Source organism: Hordeum vulgare, chromosome 2H (genome assembly GCF_904849725.1).
Source record: "Hordeum vulgare subsp. vulgare chromosome 2H, MorexV3_pseudomolecules_assembly, whole genome shotgun sequence".
Lineage (NCBI taxonomy): Eukaryota > Viridiplantae > Streptophyta > Magnoliopsida > Poales > Poaceae > Hordeum > Hordeum vulgare.
Window position 1 is genome coordinate 463,229,721 of NC_058519.1, and position 22,019 is coordinate 463,251,739.

General features: G+C 46.0%; 1 non-coding gene across 1 annotated transcript; it reads right to left on the reverse strand.

Annotated features, from left to right (window-relative positions):
• Positions 1–2,375: 2,375 nt before the first annotated feature.
• TRNAL-UAG lies at positions 2,376–2,455 on the reverse strand. Its single transcript has one exon. It is a non-coding gene; the product is annotated as a tRNA-Leu (tRNA).
• Between the last annotated feature and the right edge of the window lie 19,564 nt (positions 2,456–22,019).

The following is a 22,019-nucleotide window of genomic DNA, read 5'->3' on the forward strand; positions in this document are numbered from 1 at the left end:
CAGCTCAAACGCCGGCATGACGGTGATCCATCACAACACCTCGACGGCTTTCTATGCTTCGCTGCAGCGCCGACGCGAGCGGCGCAGTGCAGAGGTGCTCCATCGCTGCACATTGACAACCGCCGCATGCTTCACTGCAGCGCCATCACCGCGCGACGTCGCTCCATTGCAGCACCGGCTGACGTCGCACCTCCAGCTCCCTTGAAGCACACGAAGACTCCAACGAGCACCGGCATCGCAACGCCGCTAGCATTGAATGAGTGATGCATCATAATGCCAAAGAACTGACCCGCACCATGCCGTCACGGTCCGGCTTGCAACACTAGGAGCTGCCTCGGGAGGATATGCATTGTTGCGCCGGGATCTATTGGCGAGCACCTGCATCGCATCGCTGGATTCGTTGTCGCCCCGCACTGCATCACAACACCAACGCCAACAAAGTGTTGAAATGCGACACGAGCGTCGGCATGTGCTTCATTGATTGAAGCAGCATGAGGAACTTCGATAGCATTGCTCATGCCGGAATGCATGTGCGGAGAAGAGTGAGAGACGAGAAAGGATCACGTAATTTGGGGAAAAACACATAAACCGATGGCTCTCGTGACCGCTCGCAAATAGAAGATAAGGATGGCACGGGCGGTCAGTCCTCGATGCATGTCATCTGTAGGACGTACTGATTTCTTTCCATAAATCATCCAGTTAATTTTAACACTTCTCCTTATTAAATTGTTTCGCATTTTTTGCATTAAGAGGAATCAAACAACAATACGAGAATACATATAATAAATAAAATGAAACAAAAAAGACAAATATATAATAAATAAAAACAAAGCAAAAAGATAGATGTACAATAAATAAAAAAGAAACATAAAATTACAGCTGTGGGATTTAAACCCACGTCCTACATTATGTTTAATTATAACATTATAGAATAAAATAAAAAATATCAATAGGAATTATTAAGTTGATTCACCCTTTTTCGCGTTGGGAGTAATCAAACAACAATACGAGGATGCTAAGAAAAATACATGTAATAAATAAAAATAAAACAAAAAATACATTTGTGTAATAAATAAAAATGAAACAAAAAAGACAGCTGTGTGATAAATAAAAAATGACAGCTGTGGGAGAAATCAAACAGCAATATGAGGATGCTAAGAAAAATACATGCAATAAATAAAAATGAAACAAAAAAGACAGTTGTGTAATAAATAAAAACAAAACAAAAAACAGCTATATAATAAATAAATAAGAAACAAAAAACAACAGCCGTGGGATTTGAACCCACACCCTACATTATGTTTAATTATAACATTATAAAATAAAAGAAAAAAATGTCAATTGGAATTATTAAATTGATTCGCCCTTTTTCGCTTTGGGAGAAATCAAACAGCAATACGAGGCTGCTAAGAAAAATACATATAGTAAATAAAAAAGCAGCTAAGTAATAAATAAAAACAAAACAAGAACCAGCTATATAATAAATAAAAAGAAAACAAAAAACAACATCCGTGGGATTTGAACCCACGCCCTACATTATGTTTAATTATAACATTACAAAATAAAACAAAAAATATCAATAGGAATTATTAAATTGATTCGCCCTTCTTTACGTTGAGAGAAATCAAACAGCAATACGAGGATGCTAAGAAAAACATATAAAATAAAATAAAAAAGAAACAGAAAACAGCTATATAATAAAAAAAGAAAAAAGACATTTATGTAATAAATAAAAATGAAACAAAAAAACAGCTGTGTGATAAATAAAAAAGAAATAAAAAATGACAGCTGTGGGAGAAATCAAACAGCAATATGAGTATGCTAAGAAAAATACATGCAATAAATAAAAATGAAACAAAAAAGACAGTTATGTAATAAATAAAAACAAAACAAAAAACAGCTATATAATAAATAAAAAAGAAAGAAAAAACAACAGCCGTGGGATTTGAACCCACACCCTACATTATGTTTAATTATAACATTATAAAATAAAAGAAAAAAATGTCAATTGGAATTATTAAATTGATTCGTCCTTTTTCGCTTTGGGAGAAATCAAACAGCAATACGAGGCTGCTAAGAAAAATACATATAGTAAATAAAAAAGCAGCTAAGTAATAAATAAAAACAAAACAAGAACCAACTATATAATAAATAAAAAGGAAACAAATAACAACAGCCGTGGGATTTAAACCCACGCCCTGCATTATGTTTAATTATAACGTTACAAAATAAAACAAAAAATATCAATAGGAATTATTAAATTGATTCGCCCTTCTTTACGTTGGGAGAAATCAAACAGTACGAGGATGCTAAGAAAAACATATAAAATAAAATAAAAAAGAAAGAGAAAAGACAGCTAAATAATAAACAAAAAATGACAGCTGTGGGATTTGAACCCACGCCCTTTCGGACCAGAGCCTAAATCTGGCGCCTTAGACCACTCGGCCAAACTGTCTTAGATATTTGATTTGGATTATTATTTAATATATTCAAATTCATGTGCTCAGAGATACTTGAATCACATCCATTAGGAGGTCACGTACCTCAAACGGCAGCATCGAGTCATACAAGGAACTTTTTATCCCGTGGAGTACCAATGGAATCTGATAAAACCATGCGTCCATGTTATTAATTGCCTAATGCATGGATTTCAATCCGGCATAATCAAGAAATGGTGCTCTCAAACCTTGTTACTTCCTCCGTCACAGTTTATAAGGCATGCACGTGTACCTAGGTCGTCAATTTGACTTATATAAAATATATCATTTAACATAAAAGTTATATCATTAAAGATAGAACATTTAAAGTTTCTAATGATATATTTTTTGTAATATATGTCTTTCATTAAGTTGATCAAATTAACGACCTAAATACACGTGTCGGACTTATATACTGAAACAGAGGGAGTAGTTGGTTTATTTAATAACACTAGTTATTGTGCACGTCTTTCTAAAAAAATCAATGCAATATGCCACAAGTTTTCAAAATCCAGATTATGACTACAAGGCCATATATTTTTTTGTTCTTTCACTCAAGATTGCTCCAAGGTCAAATTATATTTTTCACTATCAAATTTTAGTAAATTTGAAAGACTTGAAGAAAAAACCAATTGTGTATTAATAGCAATGGCTTAGAACAAATGTTACCTCACCTTACCCTAACAAAAAAGATCAAAACAATGTACTTATCTTCTTCTTGGAGTAACATGAAAAATTAAATATCTGAACTTATCATCTCCTTAATATCTTTACAGCAAAAAACATGAATAATACAAAGTCTATCTTTGACAGAACAAAATAAAAAGCACCACACGCAAATATACAAGTAAACAGAGTCAAAGTGACAAAGTCTAGAGATTTAAATTAAGATCTTACTCACCTCTACGCCACCATGGTAGTAGCTTCACCTTGCTACGGCATCACACAAACAATCGGCTTCAGCAAAATTGTCCCTTATTTAACTACTATGATTTTTTATATGCAATGGTGTTGGCAACAACCATCTTATCAATGGTGTTCCTCAAAGTGGAATCTTGTCAATACGTGTATATTACACATGAGGTTGTGGACATACTTTGATCAGCTGGTCAAATATAACTTCCACCTCGATATAAAGTGCCTAGTTCTCTATCACACAAAGGCATTCATCTCGTCATACAACTCCACGTGAAAACCACATTTGTTTACCATGTACAATTCAAGTGTCTACAAACAACATCAAAGGAACCATGCTTGATTGTTAGAAATATCCGGGGCCTCTAGGACGTGCATGTTGCGTCTAAAGCTAATCGTCACTAATTTATAGCAACAGTGAAACATTTGATGTTCTTCTCATAGGCTCAAGAGTATCTTCTCCATGGGAATAAAATAGAAATGAGAGAAATAAGTAACCAATTAAGCATCACAAGGATTTTCTACATAGTTCTTTCATTTTGTAAAACATTAACAATTGGATTCCATGAAAAGTGTATATTGCTAAGTTCAGAGGTTGATCTTACATGTTTCCTTCTCTCACCATACATTAGTGCAGGCAACTACCGTCAAGAAGGGATAAGATGGTGTCGTCATGCCAGCGCGGGACACCCAAGAAAGAAAGAAAAAAATAGTTGAAGAAATTAGGAATTGGACACATATGTCATTGTCCCCCCGCCACCCATGTCGTCCAGGGTGCCGTCGTGACACACACTCCCTGGATGACCTCATGTAGGGAGGGCACTAAAGCGTATGACGTCCAACACCCGATGGACCGATCAACTACTCTAATTTATGTGAAAGTGATGGTTTGGTGTCTCTAATTTATGGATCCGTTCAAATTTGTGTTTTTGTGTTTATTCATGGGCACTAGCAAACAAAGTTTCATGTTGATACATGCCACATATAGATGACAAAGTTAAACTACTACTTTAGATCCCACAAAACAATAATGAAAACCTCTATATTACCACTTCTATGTTACTATCCATTGTGGTGGTAGTAACTTAGACTAGTAATATGTGTATGTTACTACTCTATGTTACTTTTCATTGTGGCTAGTCTTAGGGCGTTGACGTTGTTGTTGTAGGTGTTGCACATGCCATAGAGGCTGCCAAGTGTGTGGTAAAGACGCGTCGGACGCACTAGACGACGAAAGTCGCGAGCGCATGGAAGAAGTCCGAGACGTTGTGCTTAAGGGAGTGAGTCAGAGCCTCCCGCGCGAAACCATGCAACAAGCGGGAGGTCGGCCCATTGAGGTCGACCAACAACATGACGCGTCACTGCAGGTCATGGACACGAACATCAAGTGGCCGACCTGCACGGGCAGGCCCGACGCTGCTAGTTCCGATATGCGGCAAAGCATGCCGAGGTCAGCGTCCCACAGTTGCGGCCGCAATTGCGTCCCCGTGAGGTCGCACGGACCACAACAGGAATTCGGTGCCGATCTTGGGCCGTGGACGTGGAGGAGGCGATCTTCACAATAAACGTGCCTAGCCGGTGTGTCATCAGCAGACCACACGGTTGGGCGAGACGCCCTAGCGATCGGCGCGGCAGCTTGCCTATGACATCGGGTAGTTTGCCTATGATCGGAATCGGAATCGGAATCGGCCTCGGCCCTAGACCCAGGTGGAAGGCGGCATCAGGATCTGAAACAAATCTATGCGATTTTGGAAATAAGGGTTGCATGCATAGCTCCGTTAACGTCTCAAGCTTTTAATGATTTCATTGCATGTATGGTCATCGGTTAATCTCCATCAAGGGAAAAAGGAAGCTGCTCGAAATTTAATGAGAAAAGGAAACTGCTCGAAATTTGCTCTTGGGATGTAGTAGCGAATATGACATGCGAGGGCAGTCTGCCGCTAGAACATCTCACCGCAATGTGGGGAGTTAGATGTGATTTAGTGTGCTAGATCAGACGTTCATGATTTCCCTATGTGTACTTTGGGATGTGTCTATAAAAGAACTTGTAACGATTAAGATGCGGTCTTTTTCTATTTAGGGTACGTTGCCCCAAAATGAAAAGAAGCGCACCTAAGCGTTTCGCAAGCGAGATAAACATAGCACATACATAATTTAAGATTGACAAATAGGGCATTCATTTGCCATCTCACATAGATAATATCAGAGTTACATCCACACATTTATTCAGAGAAGGTAGTTCCGCTACAGACTACATAACACAAGGAAAAGACTATGATATCCCATATGCTTGCCCACGATCACGACCACGACCTCAGTCTTCTGATAGTTCACGTACAAGCGGTCGTTCTCCTCATCATATTGTCACGCCAGTGTTGGGGAACGTCGCATGGGAAACAAAAAATTTCCTACGCGCACGAAGACCTATCATGGTGATGTCCATCTACGAGAGGGATGAGTGATCTACGTACCCTTGTAGACCGTACAACAGAAGCGTTAGTGAACGCGGTTGATGTAGTGGAACGTCCTCACGTCCCTCGATCCGCCCCGCGAACCATCCCGCGATCAGTCCCACGATCTAGTGCCGAACGGACGGCACCTCCGCGTTCAGCACACGTACAGCTCGACGATGATCTCGGCCTTCTTGATCCAGCAAGAGAGACGGAGAGGTAGAAGAGTTCTCCGGTAGCGTGACGACGCTCCGGAGGTTGGTGATGACCTTGTCTCAGCAGGGCTCCGCCCGAGCTCCGCAGAAACGCGATCTAGAGGAAAAACCGTGGAGGTATGTGGTCGGGCTGCCGTGGAAAAGTCGTCCCAAATCAGCCCTAAAACCTCCGTATATATAGGTGGGCGAGGGGGGGCCTTGCCTTGGGGCTCAAGGAGCCCCAAGGGGGTCGGCCGAGCCAAGGGGGGAAGGTCTCCCCCCCCAAACCGAGTTGGACTTGGTTTGGTGGGTGGGAGTCCTTCCTTCCCTTCCCGCCTCCTCCTTTTTTTCTTTCTCTTTGATTTTTCTTCCAATGCGCATAGGGCCCTTTTGGGCTGTCCCACCAGCCCACTAAGGGCTGGTGCGCCACCCTCAAGGCCTATGGACTTCCCCGGGATGGGTTGCCCCCCCGGTGAACTCCCGGAACCCATTCGTCATTCCCGTGACTTCTTATCTGCCAGATACTTGGGGCAATTGCGCTTCCAGTGACCCATACCCTCGCAATAGTAACACTCCGTTTCAGGCTTAGGTCCAGCTTTGGGTTTCTTCGTCGGATTGGCAACAGGCTTGCCGCTCTTCTTTGAATTACCCTTCTTGCCTTTGCCGTTTCTCTTGAAACTAGTGGTCTTATTCACCATCAATACTTGATGCTCTTTACGGAGTTCAGACTCTGCGACTTTCAGCATCGCAAACAACTCGCCGGGAGACTTGTTCATCCCTTGCATGTTGTAGTTCAACACAAAGCCTTTATAGCTTGGCGGCAGTGATTGAAGGACTCTGTCAGTGATAGCCTCTTGCGGGAGTTCAATCCCCAGCTCAGCTAGACGGTTTGAGTACCCAGACATTTTGAGCACATGTTCACTGACAGACGAGTTTTCCTCCATCTTGCAAGCATAGAATTTATCGGAGGTCTCATACCTCTCGATCCGGGCGTTCTTCTGAAAGATAAACTTCAACTCCTGGAACATCTCAAATGCTCCATGACGCTCAAAGCGACGTTGAAGTCCCGGTTCTAAGCCATACAAGACTGCACATTGAACTATTGAGTAGTCCTCCTTACGTGCTAACCAAGCGTTCTTAACATCCTGATCAGCCGTAGCGGGTGGTTCATTTCCTAGCGCAGCATTAAGGACATAATCCTTCTTCCCAGTTTGTAAGATTAGCTTAAGATTACGAGCCCAGTCTACAAAGTTGCTTCCATCATCTTTCAACTTAGCTTTCTCTAGGAACGTATTAAAATTCAGGGTGACTGTCGCGTGAGCCATGATCTACAACACAAATATATTCAAAGTGGACTTAGACTATGTTCAAGATAATTAGAGTTTAACTTAATCAAATTATTCGCTAAACTCCCACTCAAAAAGTACATCTCTCTAGTCATTTGAGTGGTTCATGATCCACTTACACTAGCTCAAGTCCGATCATCACGTGAGTTGAGTATAGTTTCAGTGGTAAGCATCCCTATGCTAATCATATCATCTATATGATTCATGATCGACCTTTCGGTCTCATGTGTTCCGAGGCCATGTCTGCACATGCTAGGCTCGTGAAGCTTAACCCGAGTGTTCCGCGTGCGCAACTGTTTTGCACCCGTTGTATGTGAACGTTGAGTCTATCACACCCGATCATCACGTGGTGTCTCGAAACGACGAACTGTAGCAATGGTGCACAGTCGGGGAGAACACAATTTCGTCTTGAAATTTTAGTGAGAGATCACCTCATAATGCTACCGTCGTTCTAAGCAAAATAAGGTGCATAAAAGGATTAACATCACATGCAATTCATAAGTGACATGATATGGCCATCATCATGTGCTTCTTGATCTCCATCACCAAAAGCACCGGCACGATCTTCTTGTCACCGGCGCCACACCATGATCTCCATCAACGTGTTGCCATCGAGGTTGTCATGCTACTCATGCTATTACTACTAAAGCTACATCCTAGCAAAATAGTAAACGCATCTGCAAGCACAAACATTAGTATAAAGACAACCCTATGGCTCCTGCCGGTTGCCGTACCATCGACGTGCAAGTCGATATTATCTATTACAACATGATCATCTCATACATCCAATATATCACATCACATCGTTGGCCATATCACATCACAAGCATACCCTGCAAAAACAAGTTAGACGTCCTCTAATTTTGTTGTTGCATGTTTTACGTGGTGACCATGGGTATCTAGTAGGATCGCATCTTACTTACGCAAACACCACAATGGAGATATATGAGTTGCTATTTAACCTCATCCAAGGACCTCCTCGGTCAAATCCGATTCAACTAAAGTTGGAGAAACCGACACTTGCCAGTCATCTTTGAGCAACAGGGTTTCTCGTAGCGATGAAACCAGTCTCTCGTAAGCGTACGAGTAATGTCGGTCCAAGCCGCTTCAATCCAACAATACCGCGGAATCAAGAAAAGACTAAGGAGGGAAGCAAAACGCACATCACCGCCCACAAAAACTTTTGTGTTCTACTCGAGAAGACATCTACGCATGAACCTAGCTCATGATGCCAGTGTTGGGGAACGTCGCATGGGAAACAAAAAATTTCCTACGCGCACGAAGACCTATCATGGTGATGTCCATCTACGAGAGGGGATGAGTGATCTACATACCCTTGTAGACCGTATAGCAGAAGCGTTAGTGAACGCGGTTGATGTAGTGGAACGTCCTCACGTCCCTTGATCCGCCCCGCGAACTATCCCGCGATCAGTCCCACGATCTAGTGCCGAACGGACGGCACCTCCGCGTTCAGCACACGTACAACTCGACGATGATCTCGGCCTTCTTGATCTAGCAAGAGAGACGAAGAGGTAGAAGAGTTCTCCGGTAGCGTGACGGCGCTCCGGAGGTTGGTGATGACCTTGTCTCAGCAGGGCTCCGCCCGAGCTCCGCAGAAACGCGATCTAGAGGAAAAACCGTGGAGGTATGTGGTCGGGCTGCCGTGGAAAAGTCGTCCCAAATCAGCCCTAAAACCTCCGTATATATAGGTGGGAGAGGGGGGGCCTTGCCTTGGGGCTCAAGGAGACCCAAGGGGGTCGGCCGAGCCAAGGGGGGAAGGTCTCCCCCCCAAACCGAGTTGGACTTGGTTTGGTGGGTGCGAGTCCTTCCTTCCCTTCCCACCTCCTCCTTTTTTTTTCTTTCTCTTTGATTTTTCTTCCAATGCGCATAGGGCCCTTTTGGGTTGTCCCACCAGCCCACTAAGGGCTGGTGCGCCACCCTCAAGGCCTATGGGCTTCCCCGGGGTGGGTTGCCCCCCCGGTGAACTCCCGGAACCCATTCGTCATTCCCGGTACATTCCCGGTAACTCCGAAAACCTTCCGGTAATCAAATGAGGTCATCCTATATATATCAATCTTCGTTTCCGGACCATTCCGGAAACCCTCGTGACGTCCGTGATCTCATCCGGGACTCTGAACAACATTCGGTAACCAACCATATAACTCAAATACGCATAAAACAACGTCGAACCTTAAGTGTGCAGACCCTGCGGGTTCGAGAACTATGTAGACATGACCCGAGAGACTCCTCGGTCAATATCCAATAGCGGGACCTGGATGCCCATATTGGATCCTACATATTCTACGAAGATCTTATCGTTTGAACCTCAGTGCCAAGGATTCATATAATCCTGTATGTCATTCCCTTTGTCCTTCGGTATGTTACTTGCCCGAGATTCGATCGTCAGTATCCGCATACCTATTTCAATCTCGTTTACCGGCAAGTCTCTTTACTCGTTCCATAATACAAGATCCCGCAACTTACACTAAGTTACATTGCTTGCAAGTCTTGTGTGTGATGTTGTATTACCGAGTGGGCCCCGAGATACCTCTCCGTCACACGGAGTGACAAATCCCAGTCTTGATTCATACTAACTCAATGAACACCTTCGGAGATACCTATAGAGCATCTTTATAGTCACCCAGTTACGTTGCGACGTTTGATACACACAATGTATTCTTCCGGTGTTAGTGAGTTATATGATCTCATGGTCATAGGAACAAATACTTGACACGCAGAAAACAGTAGCAACAAAATGACACGATCAACATGCTACGTCTATTAGTTTGGGTCTAGTCCATCATGTGATTCTCCTAATGACGTGATCCAGTTATCAAGCAACAACACCTTGTTCATAATCAGAAGACACTGACTATCTTTGATCAACTGGCTAGCCAACTAGAGGCTTGCTAGGGACAGTGTTTTGTCTATGTATCCACACATGTAAATGAGTCTTCATTCTATACAATTATAGCATGGATAATAAAAGATTATCTTGATACAGGAATTATAATAATAACTATATTTATTATTGCCTCTAGGGCATAATTCCAACAGCGAGCTGCGTGCCATATGGATCACCTGTGTCGGGCGTACCTATACCTATTGGGGTGTTGTAGTAAACGGTGAGCCACGGGGACTCAGCAATCGATGACCTTGGTACCGAAACTAGTCAAGTTATTAGGTGAGGAAGGTTTGGTGTTTAGGGTGCAGCATCCTAAACATTTATGGTGGCTAACTACGAAGAACAAAGTTATAGATGTGGTGGTCTACGCGAGCGGTCGAAGACTAGGTGATCACTAAGTGATCCTGAACACCTACCTACGTCAAACATAACCCCACCGTGTTCCCGATCGAAGAGAGGTCTTGGAAAGAGACAATCACGGTTACGCACACAGTTGGCAGTTTTATTAGAGTTAGCTCAAGTTATCTATAACCGAATGTTAACAAATAATCCATGTTGCCACATAACCGCGGGCACGACTTTCCGAAAGATTAAACCCTGCAGGGGTGCTCCAACTAGTCCATCACAAACGGTCACGGGCCGCAAAGTAATCCTCTATCATGAATCTCGTGATATCGTCGGATTCCTTCCAGGAAAACCTCAACTCTGGGAGACCCAAAGTTTCACCGGGATTCCTATATGCAAGATATATCGCTAAGGTAAGACAAGTCTAGCAGGACCTCCCGGTGTGTCGACGACACCGATAAGAGCCGCGTATCTCAGTCTCAGGACAACACCGTCTATGCATAGTAGACACTGACCAAATGCCTCAAGTTGCCCTGAGGTGGTATCGCCGACTGCTAGGTGGGTGGACCAACACTCATGAGGAGCACTGGCCCGGGTTGTTGATTAAATCCTCGGGGTAGCTATTCCCTATGCAAAATTATTATTAAGTCATTAGCAATTAAAACCAATGTTGGGTCCTGTCGGACAAGTCTTAACACTACACGATTTATCAAGGGGGTCCCCATAACAACCCCGAACGTTTTAGGAGCGATCAATTATGGAACCAAACACCGGTAGCCGAAACTAAGGCGACAATAACAGAACAAATCACCCGGCAAAAGGCTAGGCCTTCCGTCATTTACCAAGTATATAGGTGCATTAATTAAATAGCATTTTAATCATAATGATATCAAAATACTCATGTTATCACATGAGACAGCTCGCACCTGCAACTAGCAAAGCTATCATTAGAAGCTGAGAAAGCCTACTTAGCCAAACAACATTAGCTAGGAGGGGAAGGTGTTTGGGTTTCATGGCAATATCAGGAGGCGATTATATCAAGTGGTAGGCAGCGAGCATATATCGAAGGAAACGTGATTCTAAGCATAACAAAGCTAGATACGGTATCAAGGTCACGGTCATCTTGCATGTGATGTCTTCAGCTTGGAACTGCTCTTGTTCGTCCTGCACGTACTCTCTAGAATCCACGCACTCGCTCTCCAATCCCGGTGCTACCCAAGATAAAAATAACAACCAATGAACACCAACACAACATGATGCAACAAACACATGATGCATGAGATGAGAATGAAGCATGCATCTCTATTCTAGTCACTTGCATATGCATAGGAAGAGAAGATAAACTTCTGGACAGAACTTCACACTAAGCTATCTTGACATGCATGAAGATGGCATGAACAGGTGCATCACGAGAAACCGATGCAAAAGCATATAAAGAACGTTGAGAACGGAGCTACGGATCAACCAGAAACTACGAAACAAGATTTGGAGTCCTATGGATCAATTCCACCACAAGCACACTCCAATGGCACTCTTCTGGTATTCCCAGGTTGCCACATGATCAAACAAACAAATATAGGTGGGGTGGTCCAAGTAAACTCACCACACCACCAAAAATACTAACACAAGCTTCAAAACAACTAAAACATGCAATCTGTCCTAAACAGCATCATAGCAGTTTGTGAGCAACATGCAAAGTACCTACATCCACCCAAATGTGCCAACCAAGATATGTGGCAAAATCCATTCCAAAGCTCTACAAGCCTGAACAAGAAGATAATACAAAGGAGACACACACAAGAAGATCTACATGCACTAACTTGGACAAAAACAACAGATTTCTGGGACTTAGTGAAAATCTCAGATTTTCACCAGCTGCTTATGCTCTGAAGCATTTTGACAGCCTCCAAAATGATATCTACAGGAAGTGAAAGTGCATGAAATTTAACAGAGAGCTATACAAACACAAAAGCTCCAACTCTCTAGTTGATTGCAAGGGCTGCTTCCCAACACATGAGCTTTTGCAACCACAATAACAAGGGAAGAAAATAACAGCAGTTTCTCAGACTTAGTGAAAATCACAGATTTCACCAAGCTAACAATTTCAGCCACATGTCAACTTTGACAAGGCACAACTTGCACATACAAACTCCTAAGAATAAAACAAAACTACCATGCTGTAGAATGGTTCACCCACTATTGCCACATCAAGGATTCATCCTCATAGGCCCATCACACCACATGACACCAAGCTCTAAACATAGCATCAAGACAGAAAAATGACAGTTTATTAAGTTGCTCCAAAGTGAAATCTGATTCCACCAGTGGATTCCTGGGATGATTCTACCCCAAATCCATATATAATACATGGGTACTTGCATGCATCATCTAGGCACAAAGTTAAGATGAAAATCACCCTAGAATCACATGAGACAAAATAGTGCAATATCACATGTGATGTTCACTATCTCATCACCTACACTTGCACATGCTCACACTCACAACACCAATGGTGAACTTGAGGGGTAGCCGTCATGCACTTGTGCCTAAGCACACCACCACACACACACACATGCATGCATCACTAGTGCTCATGCACACACACCTACACATGCACTACTCCACTAGGTCAACTACTCACATCTCATCTACACATACACACAACTAGGTGTCCAAGAGGACGCCCCATTGACACTAAGACAAGCAAGACACATTGCTCATGTGTGTGTGTCACACACACATGCACCACAATACACACACACACAACATACTCCTCCTCATACATCAACACATGTGCACACTCACCTTCACATACACAAAAAGCTAAAAATAAAGAAGAAACCTACTGGTTGTGATCTTAGGCACAAATAAATTGCTGCCCAAGCAATGCAACAACATACAATACTTCAAACAACAAAAGAACAAATAAAAAATAAGGGGGGGGGGCTTGGGATCGAACCCAAGTCCTGCTAAACCACAACACACCTACACTACCACTTCACTACTGCCCTTGGGCTTGACAGAGAGGGGAAGGGAAACAGTGTATGTTTCCCTGTCGAGTTACTAGTCACAAAACACAACAACAAAAAGGGGGGCGCCACTGGGATCGAACTCGTGACCAACTGTGCCCAAAATGCCATTGCCGCCACTCGGCTATTCGATTGACGCTTACTAGAGAGGGGGAGGTAACCCTCTTAGGTAGCCCCCTCTGATACTTCTACAGAACACGGCGGCCGGAAGAGGGGAAGATGGTCGGCGATGCTACGGCTCAAATTGAGTTGCGGCCACTCGCCGGGAGGAAGAGGGGTTCTAGAGGAACCCATTCCTGGCCCTAGCTAATCGGGAGGAGCACCATACTATCACCTCGACGACCTACGGCGGTGGCAACACAGGAGCACGACGGCGGCGCTGCTACGACTCCAGGAGGCATCTATTCACACGGAATCAGGAAGGAGAAGGTGGTCGCTCACCCAGGAGACGTCGGGGGTAGCATTCGTCGATGAAGTAGCGGGAAGAAGAGGCGGGGTAGCACGACGACCCGCTTCGGCTTGACGGAGCCGCCGCGGAGGGCACGCCATAGAGGAGGATCCCCTCTGCTAACGCCAGGAACAGGAAGGAGGGAGGAGCTCCATGCCCGAGCGCGCCTTGGCCGCCACGGAGACGCTGTCGGCGACGAGGAGGGAGGCCGGCGACGATCTCTCTGATGACTGAAGCAGCACTTACCTACTCACTCTCTCTCTTAGATCTGATCGCAGGGGAAGAAGGAAAGGGGGCGGCGGCGAGGAGGGAACCCTAGGTCAGGGCACGCACGCCGAGGGATTAAGTAGGGGTCAAGAGGGGCCGCCTCGACATCCGTGAAGCCACCGCGTCGACCCTCTCTCTCGCTCAATCTCCGAATCTCTGACGGAAAGTAGGACACGAGGAGGGAGACGGCGTCAACAAGAGAGGAACGGGGGAGTGGGCTACCGCGCGAAGGAAAACAGTGCTCGGCCAGCGAGGGGGAGAAGGCCCACTCGGGTGGCGCCAAATAAAAGAAAGAAAAACCCACTGGGTTTTTCCACTTAAAAACAAATGCCAGCAAACATTAAACTCCTAGGTAGTTCTATGGCTCCACAAATAAAATAAAAATGACCCTGGTCACAAGGGAATTATGGCCTATTTAAATAAAATGAAAATAGGATTTTTGGAGCAAAGAAATATTTACAAAACAGAATTATTGTAATCTGTTTTGTGAATAGAAACCCTACTTAAGCATAGTTTTAAAACACCTTAGACATAGCACCACAACCACCAGAAAATACTCTAAATGATATACATTTTACAAGCAGGGGGTAGAGCAAGTAAAACTTGAAGTTAAGAAAAAAAAGGAAAAGAAAAGGTTTAGCTGAAACCTAGCTTTTGGATAAATAAGCAAAGCTGGAAGCCCATCTTTGCACATCACTTGACATACCACATACTCATCACAATCACATATAATATCAACACCACAACACACAAGCATGGATGAATGCTATGGATGGCATGATGCAATGGGAAAACAAGATATAAGTCACATGAAATGACAACTCCATATGCATGACATCAAGGATGCAAACATGGCGAGGTTCCAAATATGGCAATGTTACACTTGGGGCATTACAAACTCTCCCACACTACAAGAAGATCTCGTCCCGAGATCTAGGACTGAAAGAACTCTGGAAATTCGGAACGGATGTGATCCTCGCATTCCCAAGTGGCCTCTTTATCGGAATGATGTGAGCACTTCACCTTGAGAAACTTGATTGACTTGTTGCGGGTCTTGCGCTCAGTCGTCTCGAGAACTACAACTGGATGCTCACGATAGGATAGGTCGGGTTGAAGGTCGATATCTTGAAGATCAACTGTGCGCTCGGGAGTCTTAAAGCATCTTCGGAGCTGAGAGACATGGAACACGTCATGCACATTTGCGAAGTTTGAAGGGAGCTCAAGTTGATACGCAAGGTCGCCTCTCTTGCCAACAACTCTGAAAGGACCAACGAAACGAGGAGCAAGCTTGCCTTTGATGCCAAAACGCTGAGTGCCCTTCATAGGAGACACTTTGAGATAGACGAAGTAATCGAGCTCATAAGACATGTCACAATGCTTGCTATCGTAGTAGCTCTTCTGACGGGACTGCGCTGCCCTGAGATTATCCCGAATGACCCGACACATCTCTTCTGCTTCTTCGATCAAGTCATTCCCAAGAATTTGACGCTCGCCAGTCTCGGACCAGTTGAGCGGGGTACGACACTTCCTGCCATAGAGAATCTCAAACGGAGCTTTGCCTGAACTAGCTTGATAACTGTTGTTATACGAGAACTCAGCGAAAGGTAGACAGTCTTCCCACTTCATGCCAAAAGAAATGACACAGGCTCTCAGCATATCCTCAAGGACCTGATTGACTCTCTCCACTTGCCCACTAGTCCGAGGATGAAAAGCTGTGCTGAATCGTATCTTCGTACCCATCGCAGACTGAAAAGAGTCCCAAAACTTGGAACTGAAGATACTCCCGCGATCCGAAGAAATCAACATAGGCACGCCGTGCAAAGACACTATCCTGGAAGTGTACAGCTCTGCAAGCTGAGCTGCCGAGATGGATTCCTTGACTGGAAGAAAATGAGCTACTTTGCTTAACTTGTCGATGATGATGAAGATGGCATCGTTACCCTTCTTGGACTTCGGAAACCCGGTGACGAAATCCATCTCAATGTGGTCGAACTTCCACTCAGGAATGGGCAATGGATGCAAAAGACGTGTTGGACGTTGATGCTCTGCTTTCACCCTTCGACATACATCACATTCATTTACGAACTAAGCAATCTCATGCTTCATGCGAGTCCACCAAAAGGTTTGTTTCAAGTCCTGATACATCTTGGAACTTCCTGGATGTATTGAGAGCAGAGAGTTATGAGCTTCTTCCATGATAACCTTTCTGATATCACCTTTCGGAATGACAAGATGATCCTCAAAGAATAATGTGTCTCTGGCATCAACACTGAAGCACTTATATTTGGGAACTCCCTTTGCCAAGCCAATCTTAACTTTCTTCACCATTGCATCAAGAAGTTGAGCTGCTCGGACCTGGTCTTCCAAGGTAGGAGAGATTTGAAGATTAGCAAGAAATCCCTGAGGTACTAACTAAAGGTTGAGCTTTCTGAAAGTTACACAAAGGTCAGGCTGGAGAGGCTTCAGAATGAGACTGTTGCAGTAAGCCTTCCTGCTCAAAGCATTTGCCACGACATTAGCTTTGCCTGGAGTGTACTCAATGCTCGGATTAAAATCTTGGAGCATTTCCACCCAATGAGTTTGCCGAAGATTGAGGTTAGGCTGGGTGAAGATGTACTTGAGACTCTTGTGATCGGTGAACACTTCAACCTTTCGTTCCAACAAGAGGTGTCTCCAAGTGATCAGAGCATGTACAACTGCCGCCAACTCAAGATCCTGAGTGGGGTAATTCTTCTCACTTGGCTTCAACTGCCTCGAGGTATAAGCTACCACTTTGTTGTCTTGCATCAACACAACACCAAGACCTTGAAGAGAGGCGTCGCAAAACACTTGGTAAGGTTTGGAGTCATTAGGAGGAACCAAGACTGGAGTAGAAGTGAGCTTCTCTTTGAGTGTGTCGAAGCCAACTGACACTCTGGAGACTAGACATACTTCACACCCTTCTGAAGAAGACTTGAGAGAGGCTTAGCAATCTTGGAGAAGTTCTCAACGAATCTTCTACAATAGCTTGCAAGCCCGAGAAAGCTTTGAAGCTGCTTCACATTTTGCAGAGGCTCCCACTCAACAATGGCCTGCACCTTCGATGGATCAACTTTGATGCCCTCGCAGAGATGATGTGCCCAAGGTAGACAACTTCTTTCAACCAGAACTCACATTTGGAAAACTTAGCATAGAACTTATGCTCTCTCAGCTTATCAAGCACCAGCCTGAGATGTTCTTCATTCTCTTCCTCAGTTTCCGAAAAGACCAGAATATCATCAAGATACAGCAAGATGAATTCATTCTTGAATGGGGAGAAGATATAATTCATCATTCGACAAAAGGTTGGTGGAGCATTTGCCAAACCAAAAGACATCACTGTATACTCATACGAGCCAAAGCTTGTCCTGAAAGCAGTCTTTGGAATATCCTCTTCGCGAATGCGAATCTGTTGATAACCCATCCTGAGATCGAGCTTCGAGAAGACCTTAGCCCCTTTCAATTGCTCGAACAACTCATTAATGTTAGGAAGTGGATACTTGTTTCTAATTGTCTTCTTATTCAATGGACGGTAATCGACACCCAATCGGTCCGTGCCATCCTTCTTCTTGACAAAAAGCACTCCACTGCTCCAAGGAGATGAACTTGGTCTGATCAGACCCAGATGCTCCTGCTCATCGAGTTGTCTCTTAAGCTCCTTCAACTCTTTTGGACCCAATTTGTATGGCCGTTTGCACCGACGATGGTGCCGTCTCCAGGCATTGGTATGACGGCCGGCTCCGTCGACGTCCCAACCGGCGCCGTCTCCACAGTAGGAGGAGGATTGGCCGCGTCTGGCGCATCCATGGCCACATCTGGCGCGTCCAAGTTTAGCTCCGGCGCGTTGGCCTCCGCCTCGGCCTCCGGCGACTCAGGGATCTCCTCGAGATCCACGGGTGCAGAGGCGTCTGGCTCGGATGGCTTGGCCGCCTCGGTCCCCCGGGCGCGCCTTGGGGCCGCCTCGCTAGCTGGATCCTCCATGCGAGCACGCGTGGAGGGGTCATGTCTAGCCTTCGTATGCCTCTCCACAGGCTTCTCCACAGGCTCAGTACCCGGTTCAAGCTCAATTACGAACTCGACTTCTCGTGCGGAGGCATTCCTGGCAGTTCTTCGGGAAAAACATCCTCATATTCGTAGACCACTGGGACTTGCGAAATTGGAGAGATCTCACCCTTCTCATTCAAGGAAAATAGACGGATTGTGTCATCGCGCACTGCGAAGATAATCACGTCCTCCGAAGAGTGAGTTAGCTTCACAATCAATAGATGCCTTGTTCATAGCCAACCAGTCCATACCAAGGATCAAATCAATGTCAGAATTGCCAAGGACAATAGGAGACGCCAGAAAAGCATAATTACCCATCTTGACACAGACATCCGGGACTACCTTGTGGGAATTCATGATCTTACCGGGAGACACAATTGATAGAGGCTTAGGCAAATCACGAGTTGAGAACCCATGCTTAAATGAGAATGGCCTTGAGATGAATGAATGCGATGCACCACAATCGAATAAAACCTTTGTAGGAATATCATTAACGAGGAGATTACCCATAATCACGTCTGTCGTGGGTATAAGTCTGACAGTAGATGTATAGGGTACGAAAGGATGGGCAGAGCCTTAGCTACGGCGAGGTTGTATGAGTTCAGGCCCCTCTATGGTGGAGGTAAAAGCCCTATGTCTCAGTGCTCTTGGGAGCTTGTTGTCGAGTGGAATATGGATTACAGTGAATTGCTAACCCCTGCACCAATGGAGAAGGGTGGCTTATATAGAGTGCGCTACCCTTCATAATGGTTCGGTGCACAGGGGTGGAGTAGTGGCGAATAAATGCCTATGTTACAGGTAACGTATGTCTTAAATGCTAATAAAGGTACATGGAAACGTATGACCGTTGCCCTCCAGGGGGTTACGATGCACAGAGTGGAATCCAGTCGGTAAGTTCGATATGCTCCGAATGCTCATCTCCGACTGGATGATGGAGGAATCGTCACCGATTGGATGATGGGAAGTACTTAATTCAGTCGGAACTGACTAAAGGCCTTATCCCTTATGAAGGGTAGTCCTTGGGTAGGACTCATAGGGCAGGCCTATGACCCTACCCTAGGACTATAACCCCATCATTAGTCCCCGAATGGATTGGGGTTGGAACGACGAAGCGATGCTTGGAGTACGGATCCGACTGGTACGGATGCGACTTTGGCGTTGTTTGCCTCGATCCATTTTGTCCTATTTGACCAGTGATCTGAGTGGATGTATTTGTGAAATGAACCGTCAGGGACCGAGTACTTTCGTGGTATCTTTTGACGTGACCAGTCAACTGACAGCGGTGGATTTTCTGGGATCCTCAAATTTCGGTTACCGCACGCTCGGCGGGGATGACGACATCGTAATCTAGTAGTATCTGCCGCCTCGATTTCCACGCCTTCATCTTCTCCACTAATATTGCAGCAACCGGTCGGGGGATAAGATTTTGGGGCCACCTGCTAGTGACCCAGTCGGAACCTTACTTAAACCTCTGCAGCAAGGGTTTTTCGTTGCGCTCGCCTCATAGCTCGCACTTGCCCCGCTTCTCTCGTCACCTCTTGCGCATCTCAATCTCCTCCCTTCTCCTTCTCCCTCGCGGATCTGCAGCCTTCACCATGACAAAGGGGCAGACTAGCAAGCTCGAGGCGCGGAAGAAGAAGGGGAAGGCGGCGGCTCCTGCTCAGCGGCAGCAGCGAGCGCTACCGGCGGGTTGGATCCAGGGGGATTTCCTCCCCTCCACGGTGACGGAGGGGGACTTGCTGGAGTTGGTAGAGCACGACATGATCGCGCACAAGACGTGGAGGCTGCCGGTGGAGGGCGAGACCGAGCCGGCGCCCCGGGAGGGGGAGCGCGTCTTGCTGCTCAGCCACGTGCACCGAGGCTTCTCTCTGCCTCCTCATCCCTTCTTCAAAGGTATAATGAACCACTTCGGGGCACAGCTCCACCATTTCCCCCCCAACGCAATAGCTCATCTCTCTGCCTTCGTCGTGTTGTGCGAGTGTTTCATCGTCTGTCCTCCCCATTGGGGGCTTTTCAAACACATCTTCTCTGCTATATCTCAAACCATCAAACGACTTAACCAGTCAGATGACAAAACTCACCTCCTCCAGCTCTGCGGAGGCTTAGGCTTCCAAAAGAAAAGTAAAAGTAGCTATCCCGCTCTCCAGTTGTCTGAATCTGTTAGGAACTGGCAGTCGACATGGTTCTACTGCCAGGACGTTGCCTGCCCGAATGCCGCAACTGGACTGCCTCCTTTTAGCTTAGACCGACCGGCTCCGCCTAGGCAGCTCGCGCTCACGAAGGCGGAGAAGATCCAGATCCAGCCTCTGGTTGATGCGCTTGTAGATGTCGTCCGAAGGGGAGTCACCGACATAGACTTGCTGGAGGTTTTTCTGGGTCGGCCTATCCAGCCTCTGCAAGCTCGACACCATGCCATGTGGCACTACACGGGGCCCGAGGACTCCACTCGGACTAACGTCGAGTGCGTGACCGGGGAGATGGTGGCGTCGTGGGTCCTCAACATCACAGGCGCCTGCGATAACCCCAGAGGGGCCCGACGAGTGAAGCCCTTCTGCGCGGACAACCCTCCTCCGAATGAGGTGAGTACAACTTGTCGAGTGCACACAATTGTCTTAGATTTATCGCTTTCTTGAATCACTGTCTGACGTCTGATGTTGTCGACTGTATCTCGTGCAGGCGTGGACCAACTGGTTTTCTCCTGTCTCGAACAGGAATCCGGCCGAGGAAGAGGAAGGTAGCCAGGAGGGCAGCATGGAGAGCGCCGAGTATGTCTCTGATAGTGGGGAGACGGAGGAGGAGTCCGAAGAAGAAGAGGAGGAAGATGAGGGACATAACTCGCCACCCCCACCGCCAGAGCCTCGAACTAAAGGCCGTCACGAACCCGTGGCTCCGTCGGCTCCTCCAGCATCCTCGAGTGCCCCGCCAGCTGCTCCTGTGGTTCCGACTGCCTCGCCAGCCGCTCCCGTGGTTCCGAGTGCTCGGAGCACAAAGAGGACCAGGGACTCTGCTGCTGAGCCCGCGGGCCAGCCCTCTAAGGTGGCCAAACCGAGTGGATCTAAGCCTTGGAAGGCTTTGCCGCGGATGAGGGTCACAGTTCCTGTCACCTCAACGTAAGTGCATTGTTCTTCTATCTTCTTCCAGTATTTGATTGAACTCATGCTTATTGATCGAATGAATTTTACTCGACAGAGCTGCCACCTCCGCCACCTCTCTGCCACGCCAGGGGGACGATCCCATGGACATGGACAATGTTGTCACATCCCAGCCAGGTGCGTCATGGCGATTCCGAGAGCTTACATTATTGTGTCACGAATTCTATCTTTGGTCTTGCTTTTTTTTTTCTGTGATCCACGTCGTTCGGTCGGGTTTCCTTCAGAGGTGATTCCCGTGGAGGAGGACAACCAGGAGAGGCCCGAGCAAGCTACGGTGCCTGTCCTTGAGGCTGTTCCACCGGTTACTGCTCCTGCCATGGACGCGCCACCGACTGAGACGATGCCGTCGACTGGAACGGCACTTATCGCTGCTGAACCGACTGGAGTAGGACTTGGGATGCCCAAGGAGTCTCTTGTGGTGCCAGGTCC